Genomic DNA, 15661 nt, shown 5'->3' with positions numbered 1-15661 from the left:
GAACAAGTTATCTTGCCTAAGTTTTCTTGCCTAAATATTTTTGACAGTTTGGATCAAGGAGCCAAAATGAAGGACTGAAACAAAGTATAGCAGGCTATGCAATAGTAGTTTGTAGGAAGTGCATCTACACCATGAGGCAATTGTGGCCTGCAGACATCAGGTCTGAACATCTGGATAGAGGGTGGAGTGGGTTGAGTTTCTCAGGATTTTGTAGAATTGTTTCCCTGTTTAGAAAAAAAAAAAAAAAAAGCTGACTTTAAATATTAATAAAATCACTGCTCCTTTTGTAATAGCTGAGGATAAGTAGGGAAATGCAGTATTATTCAGACTGTACAAATTTCAATATAGTTTGGGCATTTACTTAAGTTGTAGTTTTACAAATCTTATCAGTCAAGTATAGTGTTTTACAAGGTAGTGTAGTATTAAAAGCCCATAACTGGTATAGGAAAGGGAGCACTTGAACTGGTGACTGTGAACAAGTTAAAATCAGCAGGCTTTCCTAGTCTGATATCTGGGAACTGAGCACCATAGTAAATTAGGACTTTGCTTAGCAAGTAATTGTAAGAAAAGTTTGTTCTCTTCTAGGCTGGTATAGCTCAATACATCTAGATAATAATTAAAAAAAAAAAAAATCTTGGGAATTTTCAAGGCTCTTTGCTTGAGTTGAGACATAAATGCTGCTGCTGGTTTCCAAAGCCCCTATCATTACTGATTTATACTATATAAGATGTGTGGTTGAGAGTGCTGAAGGTGGGAGATGGTGTCTATACATCCATGTAGGTTTACTTACATAGGAAGTTTTGTGTCTCTTTTCCCACATGACCTCATGGTTCACTGACTGATCTTTATTCTCTGAATTGCCCAGGGCAGGGTCTGTTTCTGCACTCTCCTTGCAGCTTCAGTTCCAGTGTATCACTGCCCTCAGCAAATACTATTCTTTATAACCTCCTTCTGACAACTTATCTCCTCCTTGCCTTCCTGTTTGGGGTTCTTTTTTCAGTTATTGTTCTTCTTCTCCAGGCTTCTGCTTCCTGATATATCAAAGTGTGCTGCTCTATCCCATGGTCCTTGCTTAAATAATTGCTGCATGCAGCACTGAGTTTTCATTCTTCCTTTCTTACCTGTTAGCTCCACCCAAAGCTGTCCTTCTCACAGCAATAAGCTGGGCTTCTGTCTTGGCTCCCCTTGTCAAGCAGCTTCATGGAGGAAAGAGAGCAATGAGCTTCTTTTTATTAAACAGGACAGACTTTTTTAAGCTGAAGCCAAATTCTTTTGTTTGCTATGGGTCAACAAAGAGAGGAATAGGCCACCACAGTCCCACTGATGAACAGGCTGGCTTTCCCAGCTGTCTCCTAAAGAGCAGAAGGATGCAGCCCAGAAGACTGAAATCCAGTTGGTGGTACACATGTGAAAAATCATCAGGTTTTAAATTCTTTCTGTTGGAGCTGGTAATAAATTAACTCTTGCTTTTACCACTTGGCAGAGAATTGGGAATAAATTTCTTCAGATGAATTAGGACCTTGTTTAACTTTCAGCAGAAAAATGAGGAGTTCTAGAAAAGTTGATGGACTGCATTCAGTTATATGATGCAGAAAAACAAACTGTTAAGTTACAGAAATAATACCCATGCACTGTCGTGACTTGTTCTCTACTTGTCCTCAGGCGTTGAATATTTGTATTGGGAGAGCATGCTGACTCCAGTGCCAGTTTCCTTTATTTGCTTTTGACGTTTCACATGTTTGTACTGTAATGCCTGACAAGTTATATCACAAGACAATTGGAGTAAATGCTGATTAACAAGAAATGAAGAAAAATGAAGATCAGCAGTGTGGGAAGGAAAGCAACGGTGGGCCAAGACTCACTGAGGTGTAGAGAAAACATAGGCAAAGATGGGAGGCAGGGAGTTAGTAACAGATTGTGTCTGTCGGAGTTGGTGGGCATTCAGCTGTCATCAGCAAAACAGAACTGTTCTTGTGCCAGTGCAAACAAAGGTGTCACACGACTATCCTTGCTTCCAGTGCCTTTGGGTATGTCTGTTGGGTGGCTGGAGCCCAATGGCTGTGGTTGCAAGCCAGCTCCAGACAGGGATTCTGTAGCTGTGTTTGCTTGATCCCATGTCTGCCTTTCTGCAGAGTTTGTTTGCTTGAGCACAGGGCTGCACTAACACTTCTGCCCATCACGTACCTCCAGACTGACTTGCATCCGGAGACCTTTGAGCACAGAACAGACAAGTGTTATCTACACTGTCACAGATACACAAAGCTTTCTGGTTTCCTCCAAACCAGTGCAGCTGATCTGTACCTGGTTTATCTGAGGGGTGATCTGGATGAAAATCTGGGAGGCACGTTCATTCCTCTTGTTCCTCTGAGAGAGACAGTACTGCTTTACCTTTGTGCTCTAAATAACAAAGCAAAAGGGCAATAAATTATGTGGTACCTGAAAGTACTAACAAGGGAAGGTATTTAAAGATGAACTGTGATGAACAGGACGAATGAAGGAATCTGTTGTATCTATAATGAGACATGCTACTAGAAGATGTAGGTTTAGTTTCCTCTGGCTGTATGCTGTTATCTCCTTTTCTTCTCATTTTATTTCTATTTTCACAGTGAAAGGCATGAAGAGGAAGTTTTTCTTTCAACTGCATGGGATACTTCTATCAGGCTGTTAATAACCTGGGAGTAATAACATGGAAACTGTTGTTGGGTGTTTTCTATGCTGCTTTCACGTCTATGAAATGAAATGTAACAGAGATACATTTTCTTCTTTATGTTGTGATCTAAAGAATTAACCAAGGGAAGAAAAACGTTACTGCCTTTTCAAAATAAAAGCTGAAGTAAAAGAGATGATGAGAAAGTCAGTTAATTTGCTTTTCCTTTATAGCCAAGAATTTATTAAGATATTGAAAATAATAAAAAGAAAAAAAAATCAAGAAAGAGCTGTAATTGTGTACAGTAAACGTGACTGTGGTTTGCACTGTATTGTTTGGCATTGCAAATTATGACATTTCCACCACTTCCTCATTTTTAACTTTCTTACCCACTATTGTTTATTTTATTTAAAGAACAACATTTCAAATTGAAGACCAATTTCTGTCCTGCCTGCTGCCAATCCACTGCTCAGCTCTGCAAGTTCTTTCTGCCAATGAAAAGTAGACCAAATACTCAACTTTTAACAGTGAGCTTCCCTGTAAGATCCAAGTCTTTATGACAGTCTTGGTATCTGCTTCAAACATGTTGCAGTCTGCAGTCACTTCTTGTTACCTCACTAGCAGCACATTTAACTCTTAGGCTAATGACCTTAGCATCCTATTAACACAAGCTATCCTGATGTTCAACCCTTTTTGAAACTTAACATGGTTCTTTCCAAAGCTTATAAGAGATCTTTCCCATCTTGATTCCAGTGGACAACTATTTCAGTATGTTGAGTTAGAAACCATTTTCCAGCTCCCAACTTTTATCCATCCCTTTTTTTGCAAAGACTCCCTTGATTTAAACAAGTGCCTCTCCTACCACTCTTGGTATTCTCTCAGGTATTTCTGCATCAAAGGCTAACAGAATCACTGGAGAGTCACTTCAGAGTCACTGGAGTTTACATGCCTGAAGGCAAGCCTGAAATCCTAAAGAAGATGCCCAGATGCATTGCCGCTGAATGTATTGCAGCACTGAAGAGCTGCCATACTGAAATAAGCTTTGAACAGTTGGCGCCAGGTTGTTAATGACATTCTAGTCATTACAAACCCTGAAGAAGTGACTCTTTGAGAATTATGATGTATGTCTTGCGCCATCTCTAAAGATCCCTATAGGCCACAGACATCTTTATGACCTCCATAAGAACTGAACTGAAGATAGCAAGTCAGTGTTTAGTTTTAAGGTTAGACGGTTTTAGCAATCAACAGCTTTTTCTTATATATTGATGTATAGTCTTACAGAATGAACAGTTGTAATTGTTTTGTATGTGGGCTGTGTAAGTAGCATAGCAACATATGAACAAAGAGAAAAGATGTTTTCCTAATGCTCAGCATGTCATGGCAGAAAAGTGCAGATTTTGATTATGTTTTACTGTATCTAATTCAGTTTTATGATGTTTGTAATAATGAAGCATGAGACAAATCTGCATGCTATTAATGGTTGAAAGAAATCCAGTGGACCAGAACATTATAAATCAGATTTTCTATATGATGTGTGACTTGCATATCTTTAGAGCACACATCACAAGCATATATTTAGTGCTAGCAGGCTGCAAGCAAATTATTTCTATGAGCATGGGACAAGGAGTGGCCACTTTGCTACCTGACTCCACTTTACTTATTCACTACTTTAGTTGTAAGATGCTGTTATAAGAGCAGTCCTAATTCAAGCAGCATGCAGATCATATGCCATACCATTTCTATGCAGTATACAACCTAATGGTCCTAGGAAGGTCCCCATGTTTGATTTGTCTTCTTGCTGGTACAAGAGAAGCATACAAAGTATCCAGCTGCTCTAATAAGCAGACATAGAAAAAGTCCAGGCTCTTTCCTACAGGACAGCCCAAATTAAATTTAGAGGCCATATTTAGGAGTAGGGTTAAATCTATCAGCACAGATGTAGAGTTGTGTTGAAAGCAGTATTTAAGAAATATATTGTGAAAAGTAAGATACCTCTTTTTCTACAGAAAAGGCAGATAGCATTTGAAAATATTTCTTGCTTATTACTATCTCTTTCTTTTTTTTCTTTAAGAAAAGACTGTATACCCCCACTGTATAGCCTACAGAGTTTGATAACATTTATTTGTACAGACTTGCATGTAGAACATCCAAGCCTTACGGTGCTCCCATTGAATCCAGGTGCAGGGATTTGGCCTTGCTTTTGTAATTGTTTCCATTATAAACTCCTATTTCAGAGTTCAGAATTTGGTTATAAAAAGTACTTCCAGAATACAATTTGGCATCTAAAATATCAGTCAAGGAGTATTTATTGCTAGTTTGATTTTAGTGCAGCTTTTTGAACTTATAGTTTTGTCCTGAGAGCTTTGTCCATGCTTTTGGATATTTTAAAGATTTAAAATACCTTTGACCAGCAAATGGAAACCATCACACTATGATGTGGAATGATAGCATCATCTTTAGCTAAAGATGACATAAAAACTCTAAGTGGTTACTTGAGTGTTTTTGTATAAAGTAAAAGTTGTTACCTCATAAGGGGCTGGCACTAAGGGCAAATTGCAGCCTCACAATGCTTCAGTGAACATATTTTCCCCTACAGGGAAGAGTACTCAGCTTCTTTAAACATACTAGCTATGCTACAAATAGTTAACAAGATAAGCTGATGATTCCAGCTATAGGGTGGAATATTGGCTTCTGTCTTTTTGGGCTCAGTATGAATAAACTAAGCCAACCCCAGCAGGCTTCTCTTGTGTCAGCTTGTTTGAAGACTGCATGGGAGAACAACTTCCCCTCAACTGGGGAATGTGATAATTTTGTCAGAAACTCTGCCTAAGATCGTAAAGACTAAGCAACCCAGGGGCATTGCACTGGCTCTTTGACAAGGGTACAGAATCAGCCCTACAAGCAATGAAGATAGGTCTGTTTAATCAGAATTGCTCCTCTTTACAGTGGTAAAGGCTGCAAAGTCCACCACTAAACCATGTCACTAAAGGACTCATCTACACAGTTTCAGAGCACTTCCACCACTACCCTGGGCAGCCTGTTCCAATGCCTGACCACTCTCAGTGAAGAATTTGTTTCCTAGCATACAATCTAAACCTTCCCCAGCTTGAGGCAGTTACCTTTTGTCCTATCACTTGTTACTTGCAAGAAGAGGTCAACCCCCATCTCCCTACAACAGCATTTGTTGCCCTGTTGGCTTTTGCCTTGTTTCTAGTTGACATGATCATCTATAACAGGCAGGAATTAACACAATGGTTTGCCTGTGGGCTCAATGAGTTTTAGCTGTGAAGAAAGACAACTTCACACATTATGGGTATTGAGTATAGAAGTTAATTATAAAGAGCACCCATTGCCAAACAGGCTCATAATATTTAAATTTTTTCATAAGAACTTCTTCTTTTTAATGAATGTCTTCTTTAAGGAAGAACTGATAGAGAGTTAATGGACTTTGACCTGATATCAAAGCTTCTTGCTTCGATCCAGGGTGGCTAGTGCTAATGCTGTCCAATTTGTGTGACTTAAAGAAGTACCATGGTGCATCCCAGGGATCGAGTCATCTCTGGAAAATTAAAATATATGAGAATTTAGGTGTGCCATGGTGTCTCCACAAGGGAAAATAATTTGTCCAAAGCTTTTAAGTCACATATAGGTGTTCAGATAAATGTTAAACCCAGTTTTCTAATGTTCATTTCCACTTTGAACTATGGAAATTTTTTGTCTTTAGCATTTTTGAAAACCAGATACACAGCATTCTGGATTTGGCGCTTTACACCATTGATGTTTGAAAGTCTGTATTTTCTTTCATGAATATTTTTTGTTTCATTGTTGTCTTTGATCATAGCAAGAATGCAATTTCTAAGATATAGGTATTCAACCATCTTCTCTAAGCTGCTAAACTAACTGAGGCTGTCTGAATGAAGCTGTCTGTGAATTAATTAACACATTGCTGTTCCTTCTGTTCAGAGGTTTTAAACATTTTCCTGTTCTGAAATTGTGACAATTTTCTCATGGACATTTTGAGAGCTAGAAAGCAATTTTGGCCAACCAGCAACAGATTTGCTGTTTGTAAATAGCTTTCATAGCAGAAATTTAGATACCTCCATAGTTTCATGAAGCACAGGATGCAAAACAATAATGTAATTATGATGAAAAAATGAAATTATATTTTAAATCTATTACTTTTCATCCATAAATATGGATTATATACTACTTCTCATCCATAAATCTGAAAGCTCTTTAGAAAGTTTCTGATATTTCCCTTTTACAGATGTTCAATGTCTAAGGTGCATGTCAGCCAGTAGCAGTATAGAGAAATGAATGTGATCTCTTGAATGCTAGCTTAGCTGAACATCCATTAGACTATCTTGCAAGTCTACTTAACACAGCAGGTATTTTTATACATTACCATGAGTGTAAAAGAAATACTGTGAGAAGGTACTGTACTACTGATATTGAAACTGGGAACTTTAATAGAACATGACCAAAATTCCAAATTTTTAGATATTTTTCAGGCAAAACTCTAGATTAAAGAGGTTGTTAAGAGAGAGAGTGAAGAATCAAACACAAAATAAACAGAGTATAAAACCTGAATACATTTATTTATGATTCTAAACTCAGCACATTTGAAAAAGAGCATAAGAAAGCAGGAGAAAAAGGTGTACAGAAGCAGATACTGAGTGTCCATATGCTTTTATATTGTAGCATGAAGGCAGCATTCAGACAGACTGCAATTTTATTTTTTTTTTTATGGAACATTGTTTCACTGGAAAACATTAATTTTCTGAAACTGTTTGCAGGAATATCGACATGTCTGATGCTGGTGGATGAAAATCTCATTCCTTGGCTCCTTAGCTGAGCCTCCTCTTCAAGGTACAGGATCATCATCAGACCACCTGGAGGGATATTTCTGAGCCAAAGAGGTGGAAGCCTTGAGAGGCCTGATTTTCCCAACCTTGGCTTCTTGCAGCTCACTTGATAATGTGTCAGTTTTTTTGATTCTAGGGCAAGACTCCCCAGGACTAAAAAAGTTATTAAAAAACCCTCAATATTTTTCTTGGACTTGGAAGTCTCTTTCCCTGCCATGTTGAGTACTATTTTTTTTATTCCACAGATATGGTTTTATTGTTATAATACCAGTGTTTTCAGGTTGTGGAAGTGCAAGTTTAAACTTCTCTGTAGGGTCCCTGTTGAGTAACTTTTAATTCTGAAATAAGACTAAAACTTTTAGTTTAGAAGAACAAGTTTAATGCTGTTTAGTGAATTACAAAGCAGAACTGAAAAGGCAGGCTGTATAATATTTATTGTCATGGCATATTATGTCATCAAACATTTTTGAGATATGGAAAAGGTCACTCATTCCCTCTTTCCAGTTCCTCATCCTGTGAAGGAGATGTTTGCACCTGTCACTACTGCAGCTGAAAGTTTGGAGGTGGGGGGGGAAGAAAATCAAAACCGTAACCCAATTAATTAAGAACATCATAAAAATCTTTTAAATTAAAGAGTCTCCATTATGGATTCCAACAAACACTGCATCTTAGAAAGACAAATGTGATTAGCAACACGGCTTGCTCTTATTTGTTGCTCAGAATGTAAGAAGCTTGTTCTTGATTTCTTTTTTAAAAACTGTTTCTGAATATTTGCTGGTGAAATCTTGTCCCTATTAAAATTAAAAATAAAAATCATTATAACTTCAGTACATTCAGAATCACCCTGTCTTCAGTAAGGATTTGTGGCTAGTATGACAAAATACCTGCCATCTTCTTTTTTGTCATGTTTTCTTCTTTCAAAAAGGAACATGGTTCAGGTCTAATTGGCAAGATTAAGCTTGTCAACAGACCCATGTTTGTGATAGATCTGTTCAATGATCTCCCTCTGGATCTCTTTTATTGCTTAATGCTGCAGTGTTCTCACATGTGTAATGTATTCAGTGATTAAATTCAGCATTTAATACAGATCTGTATAATACGAGTGATCAGATGGATCCAGTCCAGCCTTCCCCTTTCACCTTTTTCTCTCTAGATAGGTATAGATTCATGTTTTTAGGAAAAGTATGTTATCTGAGAAGAAATGTGGCGATGGAGAAGTGTAGGGAGGAAGGTGCTTTCAAACACATACACAGGAAAATGACAAATGACAGAAGTGCAGCTGTGATTTTTTAACATTTAATGCTTTTTGTCAAGGGAATAGCAGAATAGGAAAGATGAATAGTACATAAATTTAGTGTAAACCAATATATCATGAATTGTGAAGTTTAAGGATGTCACTGTGTATTTATCGAACATTACTGAAACCTGTGGAAGAACTGAATCAGCTTTTGACATATATCAAGTGGCTACTTTCTCATGGTTTCCTGCTGGATGATGCGACACTGGCATTTTGTATTCTTCCACTCCTACCAGCATTTGGACAATGCTGTAACACGTGTTCATTTCTTTTCCAATATAGACTCACCTTCCTTGTGATATTTACATGTAAGCACATGTTCATTCCTCAGCTTAGATTGCTCTCCAGTGCAGTGCTGACCAGCGGTGGGGACAGCCTCTGCTGTGGCCTATGCATACTCGGCACCTTAGGAGGTAAATCAAACTCTTGCTACTGTGCTGCAAGTACAGTGGATCTGGGAACATTGGCCATACAGTGGTGCATTACACAAACAGATTTCCAAGGATCACATTTTCCTGTGCACAATATGGGTGCTCTGAGCCTCATGTGTAGTGGAGCATCAGCTAAATGTGTTTGGAAATGGATGGTCTTAACATAGTTATCCTTGATCTTAAAACTTCTTTTCATCTAACCATATAGATCAAGCTTTGAGATTCCATTGCAGTTGCATACTAGCTGTGGCAAGAATCTACATTATATGCAAAATATGACACTCCATTTTGATTTAAACAAATGAGCCACCTCTCACCTGTGTGTGCCCTGTTTTAGATCGAGGCTGTCCTTAAAAATGTTACATAACTGCATGGAAGATAAAGAAAAAACAATTATCCCACAGAATGGGACAGAGGAATGTAATGTAATACTACATTGGAGTAATGGCTTAAAATCCATTTCAATAAAATACTTTTTTTCACCCAAGTATCTAAAGGTAATATAACAGAAATTGAATACTTATAAAGCAAACATCCATTTTAGTGATTTATGGTGTCATTCCTTGATCATCAGATGAAGAGTTAAATTATCTAGATGGAATTCAAAGGGCTATGGAATTACACATTGCTTTGTTCCAAGATATATGAACTCCATGTGTTATAACTTCCTTGAGGACTGCATTGTGGTTAGCCCATTTTCTGTTTGGCTTTTTTTTTTTTTTTTTTTTTTTTTTTTATTCTTGGGTAGGAAGACTAGTCTCACAAAGGAAAAGCAGAATACAGTAGAAATATACATAAACGTAGAACACAGTCCGGATTTTATTAGGCACACATTACTACTGTTTCCTGATGTTGTTACTCTTGCTGTATAATTTTTGCACCAATTTATAAGAAATTGTGTGACACAACATCCCACAATGCCCTCAGAACAAATTTATAGATGGTATTACAGACATACATACTTCAAATGCTGTAAGTATGTAAGAAAACGCGTGTAAATAAGAACCTGGCCTTCTGTCCACTCAGGATAGTGGCACAATTATCAACCACTTAAGTAAGTCAGATTCATAACACGATTGGCAATTATTATTTATTTTGTTTTCCACAAAACTGTATTTCACCGTGAAGGAAATTAACAAGCAATTTAGGTTTTACAGTAAATAGAACGTTGAAGGTATACCCTGATAATGTTTGAAATAGACATCTAATATAGCTAACATTAAAGAACAGAGTATGTCTTGTCTAGCCTTGCCCTGCCTTGCTTTGCTTTGCCTTGCCTTGCTTTGCTTTGCCTTGCCTTGCTTTGCCTTGCCTTGCCTTCGCTACGCCTTGCCTTGCCTTCGCTACCCTGCCCAGTCCTGTCCTACCCTGTCCTACACCACTCTTCCTTGTGTGTAGACTTCAAAGTTTACTTTACTTTTCAGCTTAGCCAGTGCTGTCAGCGCATGTTTTTTCTAGCTGCTATTTTGGAACAAGGAACATCACAAACCAGTGGTTATCTGCAAAGCTAGATGCTGTCAAAAGCAAAATGTGAAAATAAAATGAAAACCAGAAAGCATCAGATTTTTTTATTCTTAGTTATATTAAGCACACAGTGATGACTTTTCTGCCAAATGTCTTCCTAGAAGAAAGAGTGAGACTGAGATGAAAGTTCAGAATGGGTGCACCTAGGTCAAACACTAAAACTTATCTATCCAGCATATAGGTTTTTGGAGGACAGGAAAGATGTGGATGTTTTAAATATATTAATCTATTTGAATAAAAATGGTAGAAACAGGCAGCATGAAATATTGCATGGTTTTAATGAGAAGCAGATTTTGGTGGCATCACCTCTTTGGGGCTTGGGTCTATGGAAACACTGGCTCCCTTGAGGCTTCTGGTCTTAGCCTGATGTGTGAATTTTTATTGGTCAGACTGATGACCTGGCTAAGTAGCTATTTAGAAATGGGGGTCTGCCAACCAAAGCAAATTGGTTATGGCCACATTTTGATGCAAAGAGTGTGTTCTCCTCCTTTTCCTCTCCTTCTCACTGAAATGTATTTATCCACACACAGGTTATGTACCTGAGCAGCTGGAGGCAGTTATGCCTCTGTTTTCGCCCATGCTCTAGGACAGCCAGCTGCGAACCTGATTCTAAAAGCCAGTGTACATGTTAGCTCATGCCTGGCACTATGCTAACACAGTTACTTTTGAAATTTATATAGCCACGTTAAAGACTGGGCAGCCTGGGCACATGTTCCCCAGGGAGGCAGACTTGTGGCCTTCACAACATAATTTACATTTATCCTGTGGGAATCTCAAACAGGATTACTTTGTTAGAGAGGGACACTCATGTTAACTTTGATCTATTTTATGGGCATAAAGAGGCAGGCTTATGTCATGGTTTAAGCCCTGTCAGCAAGTCAGCCATGCAGTTTCTACTCCCTCTCCCACCTCTTTCTTCCCTTCTCCTCCCCCCCCCAGCCCTGCTCCAGGGCAGATGGGGAGAATCAAAAGAATGTAACTCCCCGGGTTGAGATAAGAACAGCCCAGTAACTAAGGTATAACACAAATCACTACTGCTACCACCAATGATAATAATGATAAGGGAAATAACAAAGGAAGAGAATAAGATACCACCTGCTGAAATGAGCCCGACCGAGAAGAGAGTGAATGCTCTTCCGGGTAACTCCCAGTTACATCCTGGGCATGACGTGCTATGGTATGGAATACCTCTTAGGTCAGTTTGGGTCAGGTGTCCCGTCTCTGCTTCCTCGCAGCTTCCCCTCCTCCCTGGCGGAGCATGAGACTCAGAAAGTCCTTGGTCAGTCTAAACATTTGAGCAGTAACTAAAAACATCGGTGTTACCAGCACTGTTCCCAGGCCAAAAGTCAAAACCACAGCACTGCACCAGCTACTAAGAAGGAGAAAAAATGACTGCTACTCCTGAACCTAGGACGGCCTATAAGTGATGTTTTCCTCTTTGCTTTTCAATTTTTTTCTGTGCTTCTTTTAAGCTGTGAACTTAATTCCCTTCAGGACAGTTTTCATCAAGCAAAAGGACATGTTGCATAAGTGGTCTATATCTTTTTGACCTAGCTAGAAGGAAAAGGACCCTGGACCCCACACAATAGAACATACTTTCAGAGATACTTTGGCATGCTGATTATACAAATATTATTATTTAATTAAGCAAAGTTAATGTTCATGACCTATAGAAGATTTTGTGCCATTTAAAATAATCCAGATGCATACTAACTCAGAAATTTTGAGTACTTCATTTACAATATCTTGGAGTAATCTTATCACTTGGCCTGAAGATTATTTAGGAAAACAAATAATTGCAGTGTAATTTCTAAACAGAATTATAACTTTATTATAAATTTACTATAAATTCCTGATAATAAGCTCTGTGGAAATGGAAACCATGACACAAACTTTTCCATCATTTCATAACTCAATAAAGCTCATTTTGGATTAGCCAGAACTGGCACAGAACAAATAAGCCTAATAAAAATGCTATTAGATTTATTTGTGTTACATGCTGTTCATTGAATGTATTACAACTACCAGGTTGAAAGGTTCATTGTTTCTAATACAGCTGCTGAAATGGGCTGGACAACTAAGTCAAAAATTTATAAAGAAAATTATCATTTTCAGTTAGAGATTGAAAGGGACAGGTTAAAGGCTATATATCAGCAAAAAACGAATTCTCTGTCTCTCAGAACACTCACATTGTGTGTCACATGTCGGTTACATTTTTTAGACACAAAGTTTCTGTAGTTTCTGATATTTAACTGCTAAAAGCAGCAGTGTCTCAGCACTTTATTTGTTTTGTCTTTTTCTAAATAATGGTTTCTAACATGGTACAGATTATAGAATTAGCAAAGAAACCTCTATTGTTGCATGCAAAACTGTAATACTCTAAGTGTTAAAATCTTAACTGCTGTATGTCTGCTTGCATTAATTCAGAGCAACACCTGAAACTTTTTCCTTTCCTTCTTCCTCTCTGTAAATATACATCTACTTATATGTATATATGTACTTATATGTTTGTATATGAAAGTGTATATGTTTCACATATTGTGGAAAATATGTGATTTTCAACAAAATGCAGTGAAAATGCATTATGTGAACCAAGACTGCAAAATAGGCAATGTAAATATTTTCACAAGAGGCAGAGTGAGTAGGAGTATGAAGCAAATATCATTCATATATATTTTCCCTAAGGCAACTGTAACTAACAACTCTGCATTTTCTTTAAAATGACTTTCATAACATAGCAATATTTACTTAAGTTAGATAACCTGTCAAATGAATCATCACATCATGATCTGTATCTCGAGTTGTTTTTTGGCGTTCATAGTTGAGACTTGATTTTCATTTTGCACTCTTGATCTAATTAAGATTATAATTTTTTATGCATTTATGAAATACACAGGCAGTTGGAGACACACAGATGCAAAAAAATGCTCACAATGACAGCACTGCTTAGAATTTGAAGCACTTGACAAATATATTCCTGGAAGTTATTTACATCAAATGGTAATATAACTTCTGTCTTTATTCTCTTCCCTTTTATCTGTAATTTTGTGCTTTTATCAGATTTTTTTTTTTTTTATCTGCCTGTCTTGGTTCTGTTTTTTATTTTGTTATAGTAGAAGCACTGAAGGTGTTCAATATCTCAAGTGAGAGTTAAGCAAATACTCAAAATTCAGAAATTTATATTTTTAAACCATATGAAGGCAATGAAGAAGATTCAGTTCTTCGCCCCCTGAAAAAAGTAACATATACAGTAAGATAGATTGCTTCAGGATGTGGAATGGAGTATCTATTACCAAAAGCTTTTGAAACTAATTCAACAAATTTATTTTTTTGTAAGATTTAAGTGTATTTGGCTTAGATTGGGGTTGTGGAATGAATGAAATTCTCTCTAAAGGTCTTTTCTAGCTTTATTTTCTCTGTTCTTTATTTCTGGAAGAGTTTCCCTTCTATTCTAGTAGTAAAGAATGGAGTTAGATGATTTGGCTGTTAGCATTTGAGCAGCCTTATACCTAGGCACTGATGATTATGCACAGTATCTGCTTTGCTTCACAGAATTGAATGTAGAATTGTATGAATAAATCACCATTTATGATCACTGAAAAAGATAGCTACTGATATATTTTTTTATCTGGTCATCTCTATAGAGTAGGCAAAGGGTGTTTCCGTATCTTACACAAAATGGTTGTCACTTGCACCATAGCCTATCCACTGGTAAGCAGGAATCCAATCACCCAACACTGGAAATAAACCAGAAAAATTATTATTCCCAATCTTTAAACCATTCTTAAAAATAAATGTGATCAAGTCGGTCTAATTATAAACCCCCCAACAAACCACAAAACAACAAACAGCAAAAACTATTCTCCAACTTGAGAAGCAGAACTAAGGAAACCTCATTCCCTGAGGGACCTCTTAATAGCCCTTCTCTTCTCCTAGAGCTTGCAACACAAAGCCTCACTTCCTCATGTGTTCCCAGCAGCCACCCCCACAATACTTTCAGCTTTGTACCATAACCCCTAAGAGCAATTTTCTGCTCTCTAGCTGAGCAAGAGGCAGAGTGCCAAGTTCCTCAACACACGTTCCTGACTGGCTTACCAGCCACTACCTCTTTGTTGCACCTCCCCTTTTCCATTAGCGGGGAACATAGATGGGGATCTCTAACTTTCTACCATTATTTTTGTGGCAAATAGAACTTTGAATTCTTTATTTTGGGATTCTTTACCTGTCTCTAAGCTATTTTTTAAATAGCTTAAGAATTTCATAGGTTACTGGAGAAAGTAAGAAGGGAAGAAAAGGAAAAGACAAGGCAAAGTCGGATGGACATGCAGATGGGGGTTATACAGATCTTTCTTAGAGAACTAGGTTGAGGAAATCAGTTATGATCATTGCCATTTAGCTGGATAAGGTAATAGAAGCCATTTATCATTTTTCAAGAGAAAAAAGGAAGTCTATTTTTGTTTTCTTTTGGAAAGATCATTCTTCTCATTTTACAATTGAAAAAGAAAGCATTCAGAATAAGTCGTCTGGTCTCTTAATTCATTGTTACTGTTCAAAGGGTTCCTTGGTGCATAAAATTTGTGATCCTTTGTGACAAAGCCAAGTATGAAAACAAAGGGAGAGAAAGTCCATGGTAACCAAGCTTAGGCATAACAGAGAAAACCTCTTTAAGGACTTAAGCATTATAGAGAAAATATGCTCAATGAAAATAACCCAAACCAGAAAAGCTGGTGGATTTATTCTTTCACACAAAGTAACAGCCTATAAACACCAAACAAATAAGCTATTCCCTCCTCAAAACAACAATCACAAAAAGAACCCAAGCAAAACAACATCCCAGTCTTGTTCTCCTTCAACTCACAGCATTTTCTTAGTGTTTAAGCTTTACTAGGCTCAGCTG

The sequence above is a fragment of the Lathamus discolor genome, chromosome 4 (genome assembly GCF_037157495.1).
Source record: "Lathamus discolor isolate bLatDis1 chromosome 4, bLatDis1.hap1, whole genome shotgun sequence".
Lineage (NCBI taxonomy): Eukaryota > Metazoa > Chordata > Aves > Psittaciformes > Psittacidae > Lathamus > Lathamus discolor.
Note: the sequence above shows the minus strand (reverse complement) of the source record.